Source organism: Equus caballus, chromosome 13 (assembly GCF_041296265.1).
Source record: "Equus caballus isolate H_3958 breed thoroughbred chromosome 13, TB-T2T, whole genome shotgun sequence".
NCBI classification, from domain to species: domain Eukaryota; kingdom Metazoa; phylum Chordata; class Mammalia; order Perissodactyla; family Equidae; genus Equus; species Equus caballus.
The window spans coordinates 1,314,058-1,329,953 of NC_091696.1; the positions used below are offsets into that span (position 1 = coordinate 1,314,058).

The 15,896-nt window shown below is 57.9% G+C and overlaps 1 protein-coding gene across 2 annotated transcripts in view; it reads left to right on the forward strand.

Annotated features, from left to right (window-relative positions):
* ELFN1 (extracellular leucine rich repeat and fibronectin type III domain containing 1) overlaps positions 1-15,896 on the forward strand; it is a 69,097-nt gene that overhangs the window by 28,428 nt on the left and 24,773 nt on the right. For both annotated transcript variants that reach the window (XM_023655115.2, XM_023655117.2), the window contains exon 2: positions 10,579-10,740. The gene's annotated coding sequence lies outside the window, so the exon portion shown is untranslated. The remainder of the gene's footprint in view (positions 1-10,578; positions 10,741-15,896) is intronic.

Sequence of the window (15,896 nt, forward strand, 5' to 3'; positions counted from 1 at the left end):
TCCCGCACCAGGTGCCAGGGACCCTGGGGGAGGCAGCCCGCTGAGCAGGGTGCTAACTGGATCGTGGCGGGTCACTCTCTGTGCCTCAGTTTCCCCACCTGTAGAATGGGTCCAAGACCAGGCTCCACCCCTCGGGGTTGGGGTGAAGAGAGGTGGGACATAAGGCCTGGAACGTGGTCAGCGTTCCGTGAACACCCATGGCTGTCACCGTCATCATCTTCATCAGCCCTAAAGCAGCGCTCAGCTTGTGCGTGGGGAAGAGAGGAGACAGGTGCCCAGGCTGGCTGGACGGGGTCCGCGGTCCAGGCTTCTGCAAGAGCTGGCCTGGAGCGCCTTGAGGGAGAGACAAGAGTCGCTGGGCGACGGCAGGAGGGTGCGGGGGACACGGCTGGCTTTCCGTGCTGTTTGTGACCAGTCTTTTCCAGGGTGCCCGGTACAACTGTTACTGGTTTTTCTGGATATTTTGCATCGGGCTAGCTGCCTTTGTTTATATCGTGGAGCTTCTCACCGAATTTTTAGCCAGATAGAGTCAGAGGGAACCTCAACTTTCATTTCAGGCAAACAAGCGAATGTCAAGCCTCATTTTCATATTTCTAATAAGCACTTATCAAATTTACGGCTCTTACGTACAGCTCGTCAGGGCTTCGGAGTATTTTCCTGCTGGCTGCGGGCGGCTCGCTTCCCGGCGCCCTCCGAGCCCTCGCTGACTTTGCTCAGCAAATTAGCACGTCAGCTTCCTGTCGGTGACGGATGACCGGGCCGCAGCCGGAGAAGGTGGGGTGAGGGGTCCCAGCCTCTGCTGGCATCAGCTGGGGGTTCTCCCACAACACCGAGGGCACCGGGCCGGCCTGGGTCAAAAAACGCTAATTAATTAGCACAAGCACTTTTTTTTTGGCCTAGCATTTAAATATATGTACTAGCATACTATTTCTTTTTTAATTTCCAAAGCTATATACATATTTTATTTCTTCGCTAGACAAAATCAGGAAAGTGTTGGAAGGTGGAGAAGTAATCTATATGGTTCCCCCGTCCGAGGATGAGCATGTCAGCACCTTAGAGAATTTCCTTCGGTCTGGTCTTCTTTTGAGATTTTGTTATAGAGTTATTATCAATCACCCTCAAAAAAACCCAAAAATGGAAACGTGACTCACGTGCAGAAAAGTTCCCAGCTCCCAAGTTACCACTCAGGGGATTTTTCATGAGGTTTAATCAGCCGCCAAGTCAGGAGACGGAATGAACCGGCCCCCGAAGACTTCTCCTGGCCTTCCTGGGTCGTGGTCCCCCCCAGGGTAACACGGTCTTGGCTTCCAGAAGCAGACTTCCGTCTGTCTGTGCGTGTACATTGTGTGGCCGGAATCACACCTTACGTGCTCTTTGTGTCCTGCTGCTTTTGCTGGATGTCTCACATGGGAGAGACCCTGGGCTTTGTTGTTGGATGGGATGGTCCCTCCATCTTCAGTGCTGTATAGTATTCCCCCAGTCTATGGTCCCTTCTCCCACTGATGGACATTCAAGTTGTTTCCAGTTTGGGCTTCTCTGAAGAGTGTTTCTAAGAACATCCTTGAACATGTGTTTTGTGCATGTATGTTTGTATCTCTGTCCATCTGGGAATGGACTTGTTGGGTCTGATCATTCACTCATCTTAAGTAATTTCCAAGTTATAAAATATTCATCAGCATTATGAAAATGATGTGGCGCAGGGGTCAGTCTGGTCTGGTGGTGTAATGGTTAAGTTCATGGCCTCCGCTTCAGCAGCCTGGGGTTCGCAAGTTCAGATCCCGGGCACAGACCGATATATACTGTTTGTCAAGCCATGCTGTGGTGGCATCCCACATAAAATAGAGGAAGATTTGCACAGATGTTAGCTCAGGGCCACTCTTCCTCAAGCAAAAAGAGGAAGATTGGCAATGGATATTAGCTCAGGGCCAATCTTCCTCACCAAAAAAAAACAAAAAAAGGGTGCAATATTCAGTAAGGGGGTGCCGTCATTGATTTAGTCGTTCTCTTTTTATTCAACATGAATGTTGTCCAATTTTTTTTCTCTTCTGTATTAAATGGTGATTGAAATCCTGGGCCATACATTTTTTTTTCTCTCTTTGGGATTATTTCCTTATGACAGGTTCTTAGGAGGAAGATGCTTGGCTCAAGGGCACGGGCTTTCTTCCCACATTCCTGTGATTTTTAAAAATCGTGAGGTGTAGTGTCCCGTATGTAGAGAAGAGTGCGAAAAAACATACGGACAATGGGAAGAAGCAACGTAGTGTGGACGTCTGTGTCACTGCGATCAAGGTTAAGACACGGAACGTCCCTGGCCCCCGGGAGCACTCCCACATGCTCCTGCCTGATCATAGCCCTCGCTTGTCCTTCCTGGACGCAGCAACCAGCATCCCCAAACCATATGTTCTGCGTTGGCCTGTTTTTGAACTTTACGTAAATATATTCGTTGCACACATAACCTTTTCTGCCCTCATTCTTTGGGTCAACATTATTTGGGGGGATTTAGCCGTCCGTCGTGGGTGGTGGTCCTAGTTCATTTTCATTGCTGTAGAGTATTCCATTCAGAGGCTGGATCGGGGTCGTATCCAGACTGGGGCCACGATCAGCCTTCTCGCATCTCTTCTGAGAGTCGGAGGTTGACGCCCGGGAGGGGGACTGCCGAAGCTTTTCTGTCTCCGTGACTGATGAAGTGGAGCGTCTGGGATGGTTTGGGGTTTTTTTTTGGCCATCTGGACGTCCTCATTTGTGAGCTGCCTTTTCAAGATTCTCCCCGTTTTATGACCATGCGTCTGTAGTTTCCTCATTAATTTGTAGGAGTTGTTCATAGTGAGATGGCGTTCCCTCAGCATGGAGAGCAGATGACTCTCTTCTAACATTTGTGCCTTGTGTTTTTATTATTTTTTTAGTGTATTTTTTAAATTACTATATATATATGTATATATTTTTTTTTTTTGAGGAAGATTAGCCCTGAGCTAACATCTGTCACCAATCCTCCTCTTTTTTGCTAAGGAAGATTGGCCCTGAGCTAACGTCCGTGCCCATCTTCCTCTATTTTATGTGGGACGCCTGCCACAGCATGGCTTGATGAGCAGTGCCATGTCCGCACCTGGAATCTGAACTGGTGAACCCTGGGCTGCCAAGCAGAGTGCATGAACTTAACCGCTATGCCTCCAGGCCGGCCCCACAACTTCTTCTTGTTCTTTTTTTTTCCCCCGAGGAAGATTTGCCCTGAGCTAACATCTGTGCCAACATTCCTCTATTTTGTGTGTGGGTCACTGCCACAGCGTGGCCGCCGATGAATGGCATAGGTCCACACCCTGGAGTGTGCCAAACTTAACCACTAGGCCACAGGGCTGGCCCCTCTTCTTATTAGGGCCATTTTCGGCCCTTTGCTCTTCCATATAAATTTTAGAATCAGCTTGTCAGGTTCCATGAAAAGAAAAAAAAACCTGGGATTTTGAGGGCGATGGCATCAAATCTATAGGCAGTGTTGACTTTTTAATAAATGTTCCGTATCTGCTGATTGCAGGTGGTCAGAAATCCAGTCCACATCTGTCTGTGGACTTTATCTCCAGCACTCGGCCTGAGCTCTCTTATCCATTGCTGTCTGTATACATTCTTTGGGATTTTTTTTTTTTTTTTTTTTTAACGTACGTCATTAGGACACCTGCGAATAACTGGAGTTTTGTTTCTTGCTTTTCTTTAATTTTAATTTCTTTTTCTTGCGTTATTGCAATGGCTGAGGCCACGAGTGCTGTGTCAAACAGAAGTGGTGGCGGCAGCATCCTTGGGCTGTTCTTCATCTCAAAGGAAATGTCTTCGTTGCACCGTTAAGCGTGTTGTCTGCTCTGAGCTGTGCACATCTTAAGAGCTTTGGATCTGTGTTGCCAAAGGACTTTCTAAAAGCTTTGTGCCAATTTCGCCATAACCTCACCAGCACTGGGTATCATCTTTAGGGGATTTCTGGTGGTGCTGGTTGTTTTTAGGTCCTTGTTTATTTCATGAGCCTAAATGGTGTCTCGCTGTATTTTTTTTTTTTAATTTGCATTTCCCTGATTCTGCAGGAGGTTGAACATTGTCCCACATATTTGTTAACCACGTGTATTTTCTCCTGAGTCTGTTGCTTTGCCCACTTGTTTATACATTGCTGGTGTTTCCCTGATCGATTTGAATGAATTCTTTACATAACGAAGAGAATTATCATTTCTCTGTCACACTTGCCACAGATATTTTTCTCTGTCTGTGGCATATCTTTTAATTTTTGTTATTTTTATGTCCCTCTCCTTATTTTTATGTGGTCAAATCCGCCTCTCTCTTCTTTTACAATTCATCCTGTTCCTTCAGAGCTCGGAAAGCCAGTCTCCCTCTTGAGGACCGCTCAGTATTGAATTCTGTTTTCATCTCGCTTTTTTTTTTTTATGGCTTAATATTTCATATTTAACTGTTTACTCCATCTGGAATTGGTGGAGCTGTGGGGGGTGAAGCGAGGTGCTCGGTTTACCAGGGGACGGGGCCTCATTTGCACTCGCGACGCTCCCGGCTCCGGTTGCCCACGTCTGGGCCGGGTGGGCAGAGATTAAAAGGAGGGGGAGGTGGCGCTGTGTGCAGCCAGCGCCGCGAGGGGAGAGCCGCGATTGCCATCGGGACCGTCCTGTTCGCTGCCTCTGCCTGATTTTAAGTCAAAAGCAGAGAGCCGTTCGCTCGGCCCAGCCGTATCCTGGGTGATCTCGGGTGAGGCTCTTAATGTGTTTCGGATGCAGTCCCCTCACGGCGCCTGTCCTGGGAGGCGCTGCCCCTGGGAGCGCGTGCGTTGGGGCGCACGTCCTGCAAAGGGCAGGGGCTCAGGCAGACCCGCGCGAATCCCGGGCGTCTGTGTGACCTGGGGCAAACGGGCGTCCCTTCTCAAGCCTCGGTGTCTCCATCTGGAAACTGGGGACGATGGTGCCGCAGTTCCCAGCCCGTGGGGCTGTGGGGCAGATCGTATGGTGTTTGGAGGGTCCTACGGCGGGCGCCACATGGTTGTGGTTTTTGCTGTTAGGCCCATTGCTCAGGAGACGGGGGTCCCTCTGCGGGGAGGGCTCCTATATGGTCGCTGGTGGGCCCTGGCCCTGCTGTGATGGGGACGGGGGTGGGGAAGGGAGAGCAGTGGGATGGCGTGTGGGACCCCTCCCTCTCCCAGCTCTGATGGGGGTGATAGGGGTGGGGGGCACGCCCCTTCCGCTCCTTGCTCCCCTCCCCGAGCTGTAGGGGATGGGCACGCAGAGCCTCTTGCTTTCTGACCCAGACGGGAGGACCGGCCATGGCCTGGAGAACTCTGCAGTACACACACACGTGTGCACACGCCCCTCCTTACACGCTCGGTCGTACACACACAGAGAGCCACATGCACGTCTCACAGACAGACACACACACACAGACACAGACACGACTGGACCCACCGCGTACGGTGATGCGCACACAGGCTCAGGGCTCAGGAACACTCAAACACACGCTCAGCACGAACACGCAGAGACCGTGGACCCAACACACACACACACAGGCACACGCATGTGCGCAGACTGCACGCATCCCACGGGCAGAGCTGTGTGCCGAGTCACTGCCGGGTTTCAGCGCTCCTGCGCCCGCCGTGTCGCGACCTCACCCTGCAGACCAGGCCCCTCCCACCCGTGTCCTCCTCACCTGTCCCTCGGCCACCTGCAGGCCTGTGGGGGGGCCGGCTTCCTGGGCTTTGCCACATTGGTCCCTGAGACGCTGCCAGCAGCCCCCCGTCCCTGCTCACCCCGGCATCCGCTGTGTGGAGACAGACACAGGAGCCATGGGACCCGAGCAGAGCCAGGCCTCCTGCGGGAGGAGGGGGCACGGGGACCACCGAGGCAGCAGGAGCCCATCCGGCCCCCTCCTCGTGGGTCAGCGCACACTCACGTGGGTCACCCAGGCCCAGGACGAGTGTGGGACCCGCCACACTGTGCCTGACCCCCCGTGGGCGAGGAGGCCCGACTGGAGCAGATGCAGAAGAGAAGGAGGGGGTGCAGCGGGATGGGGGCCTGCCTGAGGTCGCCCAGGGGCAGAAGTGAGCTCAGAACCGCACGTGGGGCACCCCGGCCTCCAGGATGCCCCAGGGAGGCCCCACCCCCGGGAGCACCTGGGGAGGGGGTCGGCTTGGGATCCTGAGTGTGACCTGGGTCTGAGGCAGGTCAGCTCGGCAGCCCCTTTGGGCCAGTCCCATCCCCCTTGCCCCGTGATTCTCCTCTGAGTCGGAGGATACCCCCGCCCATTATGCCACCTCCTTGGGGTCAGTGCAAGGACCTGGCACCTGTCCCCCAGCCCCCAGTCGGTGCCTGACAAATGCTGCTGGCAGGAATGCAGGGGACTTGAGTCGGAGCATCCTGATTGCTGAGGGCCTACTGTGTGCCAGGCAGTAGGCTGTGCCCCTTGGCCCCAGAGAGGGCAGCCCTGCTTGTCCTATCAGGGTGGTTGGGAGGTGATGTTGGCGCTGGGCCGGGAATGATGAGAGGTGCCCCCTGTGGGTAGATCTGGGAGGATGCTTTCTGGGCAGGGCACACCAGTGGGTACAAAGGTCCTGGGGTCGCCACATGCAGGGGCGGGGAGGGATGTGTTGGAGGAACAGAAAGACCTCAGAGTGGTGGAAGGAGCCATGTGAAGGAGCCCAGCATGAGGTTGGCAGGTCTTTGGGGGGGGCACACCTGCAGAGCCTCAGGGTGGCCAGCAGTGCCCCCACTTCACAGATGGGGGGCCTGGCTCCTTACAGGCAAGGCCAGGGCCAGGTAGTAAGACAGGTCGCCCAGACAGAAGGCATGAGTCTTCCAGCTCCTGGGGGTCCCCCTTGGCCCCTGGGCTCGGTTAGGGGTGGGAGGGAGACTCAGGGGCCCCCACACCAGCGGGCGGGCGGCGCAGCTGTGGGAGGCCGGGCTGCTGGCATCAGCAGGAGCCGCTCCCTCCTCCCGCCTCGTGGAACAATCATTGCACAAAATATGCAAATGGTATAATTACTGTGATTTGTTTTGCTGATATAAGTGTTTGAAATGCAGATGTCAAGTTTGGGCACTTTCTCTGCCCACCGGCTGCCAGTCGAGGAGTTGTCCCCACAGCCGAGGAGTCGTCCCTGTCGTTCCCGTCATTCCCGGGCACCCCTCCCGCCTCCCCCAAAACCTGCTGCCTCCTCTGTGGGTGGGGCGGGGGGCCCGATTGTGCATGCCATGCGCCTCAGAAAGGAGGCCTCACGTCCCCCCCGCCCCCGGCCCCTGCTGTGTGATCTGGACCAGTTACTCATCCTCCTGGAGCCTCGGTTTACCCATCTGTGTAGTGGGATCCACCAGCCTCTGCTGCTGTGGTGTGTCCGAGGCCCCAGCGCTCTCTGGCCCCGTGACAGTTCAGGGATGGGCTTGGGCCTCAGTTTCCACCTGCAGAATTCCCGCACAGGTGTGTTTCCATCTGTGAAATGGGGAGTTAAGAGTCGCTGGATGGCCTTTGGGGGCCCCGGTGCACCCCCAAACATCACAGACCAGCTGCGTGTGTGCATTTTTCCACCCTGGGCCCTCACCTTTGAGCCCGCCAGCCCATGGGGGCGTCTCTGAGGCTTTTGGGGCTCCCAGCCTGTGGGTTCAGACGAGCCTGGGCTGTGATCCAGTGAATGGTGGTCACCATCCTCCCCATTCTACAGAGGGGAAACTGAGGCACGGCATTCCACGGCCGGTCGAGGTCACACCAGTGAACGTGTTGCCCGACTGCCAGTTCCTACCTGGACCTCCCCGCCCCCCCGCTCCGAGGGCAGAGCAGGACGGCTGCCTCCTCTCCCGCCGGCTCCTGCCAGTCCCACCTCAAGCTGCTCTGGCTGAACCTCTGCAAATCCGCAGGCACCGTACAGCCCCCACGCCGGGCCTTGTTCAGATCACCAGCTTTGCCGGAGCCCCGCCCACCACAGACCCGTGAATCCGTCATCCACGTGGCAGCTCAGACCTGTGGATGCCCAGTAACGATGCAGGTGCCGTCCTAAGGCCGTGTGATCACCTTGAGTCCTGGAAGGAGGCCTCCCCAGGCCGTGCAGGTGGCGGGAGCTGGTGGCCACACCAGGGGCGCACTTGAGTGCTGCTCCAGGCTGGGCTGCCTGGGGACTGAAAAGGTGTCATCTCAAGGCAGGAGGGTCCGAATGGGCCCCAGTCTACACACGGGCCTGGCAGCCCCCTTTGTGGTCACCCCTCAGGGGCCATGTGCTCACTGGTGTTTGCAGGCCAGAACACCGGGGTCTGGGTAAGGCTTGGGTCAGGCCTGAGCAGGCGTGCGGGATGCCTGTGCCTGGGTGTGTCTGAGTGTGGAGGATGGTGAGTGTGTGTGCGTGTGGCTGTGCTCATGTGTAAGTGTGCACAGGTGCATGCATGTGCCTGTGTCCACATGTGTGCACTCACATGTGGCCTGAAGTGATGCTCATGGAGAGTGAAAAGCTCGGGCAGGCGCCCGGCACACAGGTGTGGGAGCACAGAACCCACCTGCACACAGGGAGGGACGCAGAGCCCCCGGGAGTGGCCTGGCTTCTGCTCACACGCGTGGTGGCATGGGGCTTGCGATGCTGCCTTTGGACAGCTTTGCTAGGAAGTCTGAGAGGAGCTAGAAAGCCGTGCCCTGGCCCTGCCCACTGCTGGCCGCACTGCAGGCATGCCTCACGGCTCCCGAGCTCTCTCACCTCATCTGCAATGGGGATTCTTTGCAAAGCGGGGCTGGGTATACAGTGGGTGCTCAAGAAGCACGCATTCCTGATTGTCCTCTGGGCATACAGTGGGCGCTCAATAAGCACACATTCCTGCTTGTCCTCTGGGCATACAGTGGGCACTCAATAAGCACACATTCCTGCTTGTCCTCTGGGCACACAGTGGGCGCTCAATAAGCACGCATTCCTGCTTCTCCTCTGGGTCTACAGTGGGCGCTCAATAAGTATGCATTCCTGCTCCTCTGGGGCTTGGCTGGGCGAGGCGTCTGTCCTTGGAGAGCTGGGAGCCGGGCAGCTGGGGAGCCCGTGCTGGGTTGTCAGGTCTCCAGGCCCCAGGGAGGAGAGTGGGCATTGGCGGCCAGACCTACCAGGGCCTGGAGGTGGGAAGGGGTGTCCCGTCCTGGTCCCTGGGCTGCGGCCTGACCTGGCAGCCTCCTCCAGGGCCGGGCTTGGGGAGCTTCTGGGTGCCCACATTCTCTCTCTTTTTCTTCCAATTACCTTTTCCAAGGCAGGTTTGGCCTTATTAGCATATTCAAATGCCACCATTATTATTCCAATTAGCTGTTGAGTAATTAACTCTAATTGACGAGCCCTCCCCCCACTTCCCCACATATTTTTTGGTTATTTACATCCGCTTCTAACCAGCAATTTTAGGTAATTCCGTGCCGCGCTCTCGTCTGTGTGCGCACGCACGCACTTCCTCGCACGACAGCTTCCTTCTCGCCTTTCAATTCCCTCTCCCGGCCCAGAGCCCCGGGGGGGGGGGGGGGGGGGGGGGGGGGGGGGGGGGTGGGTGACGAGAGCTGGGGGACCCCCTCCCCTGAGGGTCGCTGCCCAGCCTCCAGGGGCTCAGGGTGCAGCAGAATCCCCCATTGCCCCTCTATCACCACCAGCCTTGCTCCCAGAATCCCCTTTGTCCCGAAGATGCCGCCTATCTGGGGCCCCCCGGCCCCCACCTGATGCCGCCACCGTGGAGTTGGTGGAACCCGTGCCTTCAGCCTCGAATGCAGAGCGCCGTGGCATCGTAGCTCCGGGCTTTGTCCAGACCTGCCTCCATACTGCCTCTCGGCTGTGTGTTCCCGGAAGGAGGACTCTCCCCGTCTCAGCCTCAGTTTCCCTGTCTGCGAAACAGGGCCCAACCGAACGGAGAGTTGAGGGGGAGAGTCCACAGCTCACACATGACGCTCTGTGTGTCGGGCTGGATGCCGTGACGAAGGAGTGAATGAACGGCCCAACCTTGCGGGAGGTCAGGAGACGCGGGGTTGTAAACTGACTTGCTGAGTCATACGCTCCTTGTAGCAACCTCGGCCCGGGCCTCGGGCTTCTGTGTCCTGACTTGGTTCCCTCCTGAGTGGTTGGCCGGCCTGGTGCGGAATGCAGCGGCCCCTGCCCCCTCGCAGAGGTGCCCCTGAGATGGAGGAGGAGGGGGCCATAGGGAGAGGGCCGGTCTGGGAGGGAGTCTTTGCTTAGCCGGCCTGCCTCAGTTGCTTGCCTCCATCACTGAGGTCAAGGGAGTCAGAGGGGATATGGATGCACTGGGCCTTGGGTGCACGTGCTGGTCCCAGAACCCCCCGGGCCCCTGCAGAGTGGAGCCGCAGGGACCCCAGGCCCGGCCCGTCTGGCCTCAGCAGCTCTGTAATATCTTCCCTGTGCGTCAGCTCCTTTCCCTGCCTGTGCCTCCTTGTGTCGGCCATCCCGGCCTCTCCGTTTGTATACGGGGGTCCAGCCTTCACGCGCTCGGTGCACGCAGCACCCGGATCCCCGTGGCTTGGGCCGATGGAATCTTCCGGAAGCTGAGATGGCGGCAGGCTGCACAGCCCCGCCCTTCCTCACCTCCTCCCGTCTCTGTCTCCACGCAGGGGGAGCTGCCCTGGTGACCATTTGTCCTGCGCTCCATCTGGACCCATGCTCTTCCTCTGTGTCCTGCGATGAGGAGAAGATGTCCGTGACTCCCGCGGGGAGGGACCCACCAGCCTGTCCCTCTCAGCCGCGTCAGGTCGCCGGGGGGCCCTGACCCAAAGGTAGGGGATGTGCTTGCTTGTTGGATTCTCTCAGAAGTTGGGGGGGGGGGCAGGACCAGTTCACACCCACCTGCGAGACAGGTCTGCTGGGGTCACGGGACAGGATTCAAAGGAGACGGGGTCATATCCGGCTACACTGCAGACACAGCTGTCCCCTGGGGGTCGACTCCTGCAGGGGTGCCGTCCTTGTGATGGACAGAACGGGCAGAGGACGAAGGGGCCGCCTCGGGATGTGACAGGAGGAGCTTGTGGCGTTGGGGGCTCAGGGCCGGCCCAGCATCCTCCCTGCTGAGTCACGGTGGCCTCGTGGGTTAAAAGAGATCTCGTCTTCCACCCGTTTACGGGAATAGACACAATACCATGTGTTTGAGTGTAAAACCACCATATGTGCAGCCTGACATATGTTAATATTGACTCACGTGGTCTATTCGAAAAACAGGTTCTTATAGGGAGAGAGTTATCCACAGTCCCGAACTGACTGAGGCTGCCATCCCGATGGCACGCCACACGTCCCGGTGACCCTGCTGCTGCGGGTTCCGCCTCCAGCTGGGAGGTAGCTGGACACGCTCTTTTCTGTTAGCCCTTCCGGAAATCGTGGATATGCCCTCTTTTGTCCGCTGTGGCCCGGATTTCTCCAGGCTGTAGGCACGTCACGCGGTTCTGGGACTCCGACCCGGCCGGTTTTGCACGTGGCTGGAACGGGGCGCTGTTCCCCGGGAGTCTCCTCGTGGGGTAGAGCGGGGTTGTAACATCTCCCTTGACCGTCAGGAGGTGCCAGTGTAAGTGGCGGGGTCCATGGAAGAGTCTGGATTCTGGGCCTCGGTTTGCACAGGGGGTTGCTGAGCGGCTGTGTTCAGGCGTTGAAGGGCTGTGTAGACTGAGTTCGTGTACAGGGAGCGTGGTAATGCTGCCGGTTCTAACAGGCTGTGAGAGGGAAGCGTTTGGGAAAAGGCTCTCTCCTCCATCACTGGGTGGTGGTGGGGGAACAGAGATCTTTCTGGAAGCCCCAGAGGCACGCCCTTTGGAGGTGGTCAGAGGGCTCCCCCAGAGTCCGGGGGGCGGGGCGCGGGCTGGGAGGTGGGTCGGAGAGCTGAGCAGGCACCAGGTCATGGGGCGGGTAAGCCGCCTGGTCACTGCTCCCTGACTTGTCCGTCAGACGTCCACCGAGTGCCTGCCTTTTGCCAGATCCTGGGTGCGGTGGTGCCAGAGACCCCGTCCCTCGAGGGGCTCCGAGTCCAGAAAGACGGAGGGTGTGAGGACGCATTGTTGCTTCTGTGCCACGGCCCCCCTCCCTTCAGCGCCCATCATCAAGGACATCTGGGGGAATTCCCCATGACAATGACCAGCACCTGGCCCTCTCTGGGCCTCAGTTTCCCTGTCTGAAACATGAGGGTGCCCCCGAGGACTTTCTCAATGGATATCCCCTGAGCAGAGGGGGACAGACCCCACTCTGCTGAATTTTGGGTGTAGAGCGCCGGGTAGGGCATTTACCACCTGACCTCCCTGTTTTTTTTTTTTCTGTAAAATGGACATCAGAGCCTCTCCCATAGGTGAGCATTCAGTGGGATGTGTGAATTGCCTGGCATACAGCAGGCGCTCAAGAAGCCCTGGTGGGTGTCACCCCCTCCTAAGCGTGAAGCAGGTGCCTGGCAGTGACTGGTACATCACGTTGGATAAACGTCATGTCTTTTCTTCCTTCCCAGCCCATATCAGCCTCCCGCTCCCCTGAGTTGGTCCGGGGTGGCCGCAGCCTGGCGGGACCCCCCTCGGCCCCCCAGCCCTCACGAGGCCGGGACATCTCCGTCTTCTGTCTCACTCACCCCGGCCACGTGTTCCGCTCCGTCAGCCTCCTGAGCCTGGCAGGTGGCAGACACTGAATGAACGTTTGTTGAATGAATGGATGGGATGTTTCCCAGCCCGGCCCACCTTCGAAGGCAGGTGGCAAAACAGATGGCCCGTGGCTCCTGCGGGGCCTGGCGGAGCAGCGCGTGCGTCTCACTGGGTCTTCTTCAGGAAGCTGGGGGTTGGGCGTCTGGTTTCCAAGGTCCCTTCTGGATAGAACGTCTCGTCATTCAGCGAGTCGAATTTCCCAATTCTGTTCCTGCCTCCCCCCCCCCCCCCCCCCCCGACTCCTCCGTTTCCGGGTCCTGAGGCCTTGTGCCTGGAAGTTGCCTTTACGGAGGCAATGACTCAGTGTCCCGAAGGAGCCTTCTGTGCGTTCCGATGACCTCAGGTGACCTGCTGGACACGGCCCAACCCCAGGCTGGCGTGGGTTCAGCACTGTGGACAGAGCCACAGAGGCCAGCCCGGGGCTGTGGGCGCCGTGGGAGGCCTGTTGGCGGGAGGGGGGTCCGGGAGTGGGTGGAACTAGTGCCCGGGCCCCTCTGTAAGACCCCTGCCCTCCCCACGCCTCAGTTTCCTTCTCAGAGAAGTCAGGGTTGTGCTTTCCCCAGCAGAGGTCCCCGTGACTTGCCCCAGAGAGCTGGGTTATTTATCTGCCGGATGGTGACAGGCGGCCGCGGCTGGAGCTGGAGCTGCCGAGCAAACAGCCCGGGCTAATTAGCAAAAGGTCACGGCAGCTCCTGGAGCCCCTGCGTTTGAAGTCGGCCTCACACAGGCGGGTGGGCGCGAAGGCACCGCGACTTTGAGTTAGTGGGCCTGTTTACCGGGACGGCTTCAAACTCCTGCGCACCGCTCACCGCCTGATTGCCAGCCCACGAGTCTGAGGCTTCACTTTCCGGAGATTTCGGGCGCCAGGGGTCCAGCCGCTCGCCCACCCCCTGCCCCAGGCCCAACAAGGATGGAGACGCAGCCCCCGGTGTGCATGGGAGAGCCGGCCTTCACCGCCACCGGCCTCCCTTCTCATGCCCGGGGGCAGGCCGGCCCGAGCCCCAGAAGAGCGGGCTGGGCAGTAGCCGCCCACGTGCCCCCACATTTCTCTGCCTGTTTTTACTGTTTTTCTCTAAGTAAATTTACTTAAAAAAAAAAAAGACTTAAATACATTTATTTAAAAGGGAAGTTTTATAGCACCGCTACAAATGGAAAACAAGCCTCCTTTGCCATAAATAGAACTCATAATCATAAAAATAAATTCGGTGGAAACAAAACAACGTTATTAAATTCTAGTTGGACGCTGTAGCCCAAGGGAGCCTCGGAGCCCAGGCCTGCTATCGCTTGATTAAAAAGGAGAACAGCGAGTGTACTGAGGGGTTCAAGACCTCCCGGCCCCCATCAGAGACTTTCTTTTTGATGTAATCAGGAGCACTGAAATGAATTAAATTGAGAGTAACTTTCTAATAAAATTATTCAGCATTATTTTATGCTGCATCAGTTAGGGATTCAATCTGGCTGCGTAAGACAGAAACCTGACCGTGATGTGGTTGAATTCACGGCTCACTTGGGGATTCATTTTTCCCTTGTAAAGACAGGGGCCGTGGGGGTGGTGCACAGTCCAGGGAGGTTGTCAGCGATTCAGATTCCGTTACCTTCCTCCCGTACTATTCTTAGCATTTGTCCTCACGGCCTCAAGATGGCTGCTGCACCTCCAGCCATTGTCCCTGCATCTCAGGAAGGTAAAGCGAGGGGTGGAAGGGAAAGGAGCTTAAGTCTGTTCCTTGTTGTCAGGAAGATGACAGTGAGCTCCTGAGCCTGTTCTCATGCCCACTGTGGTCCATGCCTGCCTCGTGATTGGTTCTTACTAAGTAGTTTATTTCTTTGTCACCTGTTTACTAATTTCCACCCAGTAGAACCCCGCCCTCATGGTGGTCATGAGGTCACGTGCTGGTTTTTGTGAGATGAGTCACGGCCTGATCCCAGGGGGTCCCCAGGGGCCTCCTTCCCTTAGCCTGGGTCCTCCCCCCTGCCCCCTCCACCCCACACCTGGCTCCTGCTGTCCACAGTGGCTGGCTCAAGGGTGGCCCCTGTCTCGCTCCCCGTAGATCCAGGCTGCCCTCGTGCCCCTCGGTGTGTCCAGGCTCAAGTACCCGGTCAGCCTGTATGGAGCTGCCCACCTCCGGGTGCCTGGATGGGGGGCAGCCCCTGCTTCCCCCACCACCCTGGGGCCCCGGGGCCCCGTCCTCCCCCTTTGGCGTCCCCCACAGCCCATCCTGGGCTTCTCTGTCCCTCCAGCCGGTGGGCGGGCCAGGCTGCCGGGGCCACGGTCCTGCTCCTGAATCTTCATCTGTCTTTTCATTTCCTTGTGGGCCGTGCGTCCCGTGGGCCAGGACTCAGTGGGAGGAGGAGCAGGGTCTTGGGGTCCCTCCACGTCTGTCCCCTCTCCGGCTGGGCAGGCCCTGGGGACCTCTCTTCCCTCAGGCCGGGGCTCCTGGGTCCAGCCTCCTGCCCCACTGCGCCCGCCCCTGCCACCAGCTTTACCTTTCAGCCTACGCTCCTTCTCGCCTCCTCCCCTCATAGATTTTCTCCCTGCCTCTGACCCCTGGCCTCTGACCCCCGCCTTAGCACCAGGGCAGGGGGCCCACTACAGGCCCCATGTTTACATATGGTTCTGTCGCTGACCAGCTGTGCAGTCAGGGGGACGTCACTTAACCTCTCTGTGTCCTTCGTACGATGGGGGTGACGGCAGCTGCTTGTGGGGTCTTTGATTAAATGAATGAGAGGGATCGAGAGGGTACTCACCCCGCCCCGTGCCTTCTCCCCTCCTCCCTGCCCTCTCCCAGCTCCTGCTTCGTGGCTGTCCACGTCCTGCATTAGCAGCTCTGTGCGTACGTGTCCACACGGCCCCTCGGGGCCCCGTGCGTGGTGTTGCCCTGCCCACCTCTCCCCCCTGCACGCTCAGCCCCACTGACTCATGGCCAAGGCTGCAGCCTCGCTCCCCAGCCCCACCCGGTGACCGTGAATCCAGCAGGTGACGTGGGTCGGGGGGGGGGGGGGCGTGCGGGGCAGCGGGGCCTGGGCCGGGGCCGGTGGACGTGGACGGGGGCCCGGGCAGCGAGGGCAGGAGGGGGCGGGAGCCACAAGGGAGCCCTGCAGACAGAGCCGCTGTTTTCTTGGTGATGATTTGATGCGGAGGGACGTGGCCGGAGCCCCCCGGAGACCTCTGCCAGGGTGGGCAGGAGGAGGCAGCATGCTTTGACAGAGCACCCACTGTGCGCAGGCCTTTCCGGGCCTGAGCCGCCCAATGCGGTGACCCTGAGTGA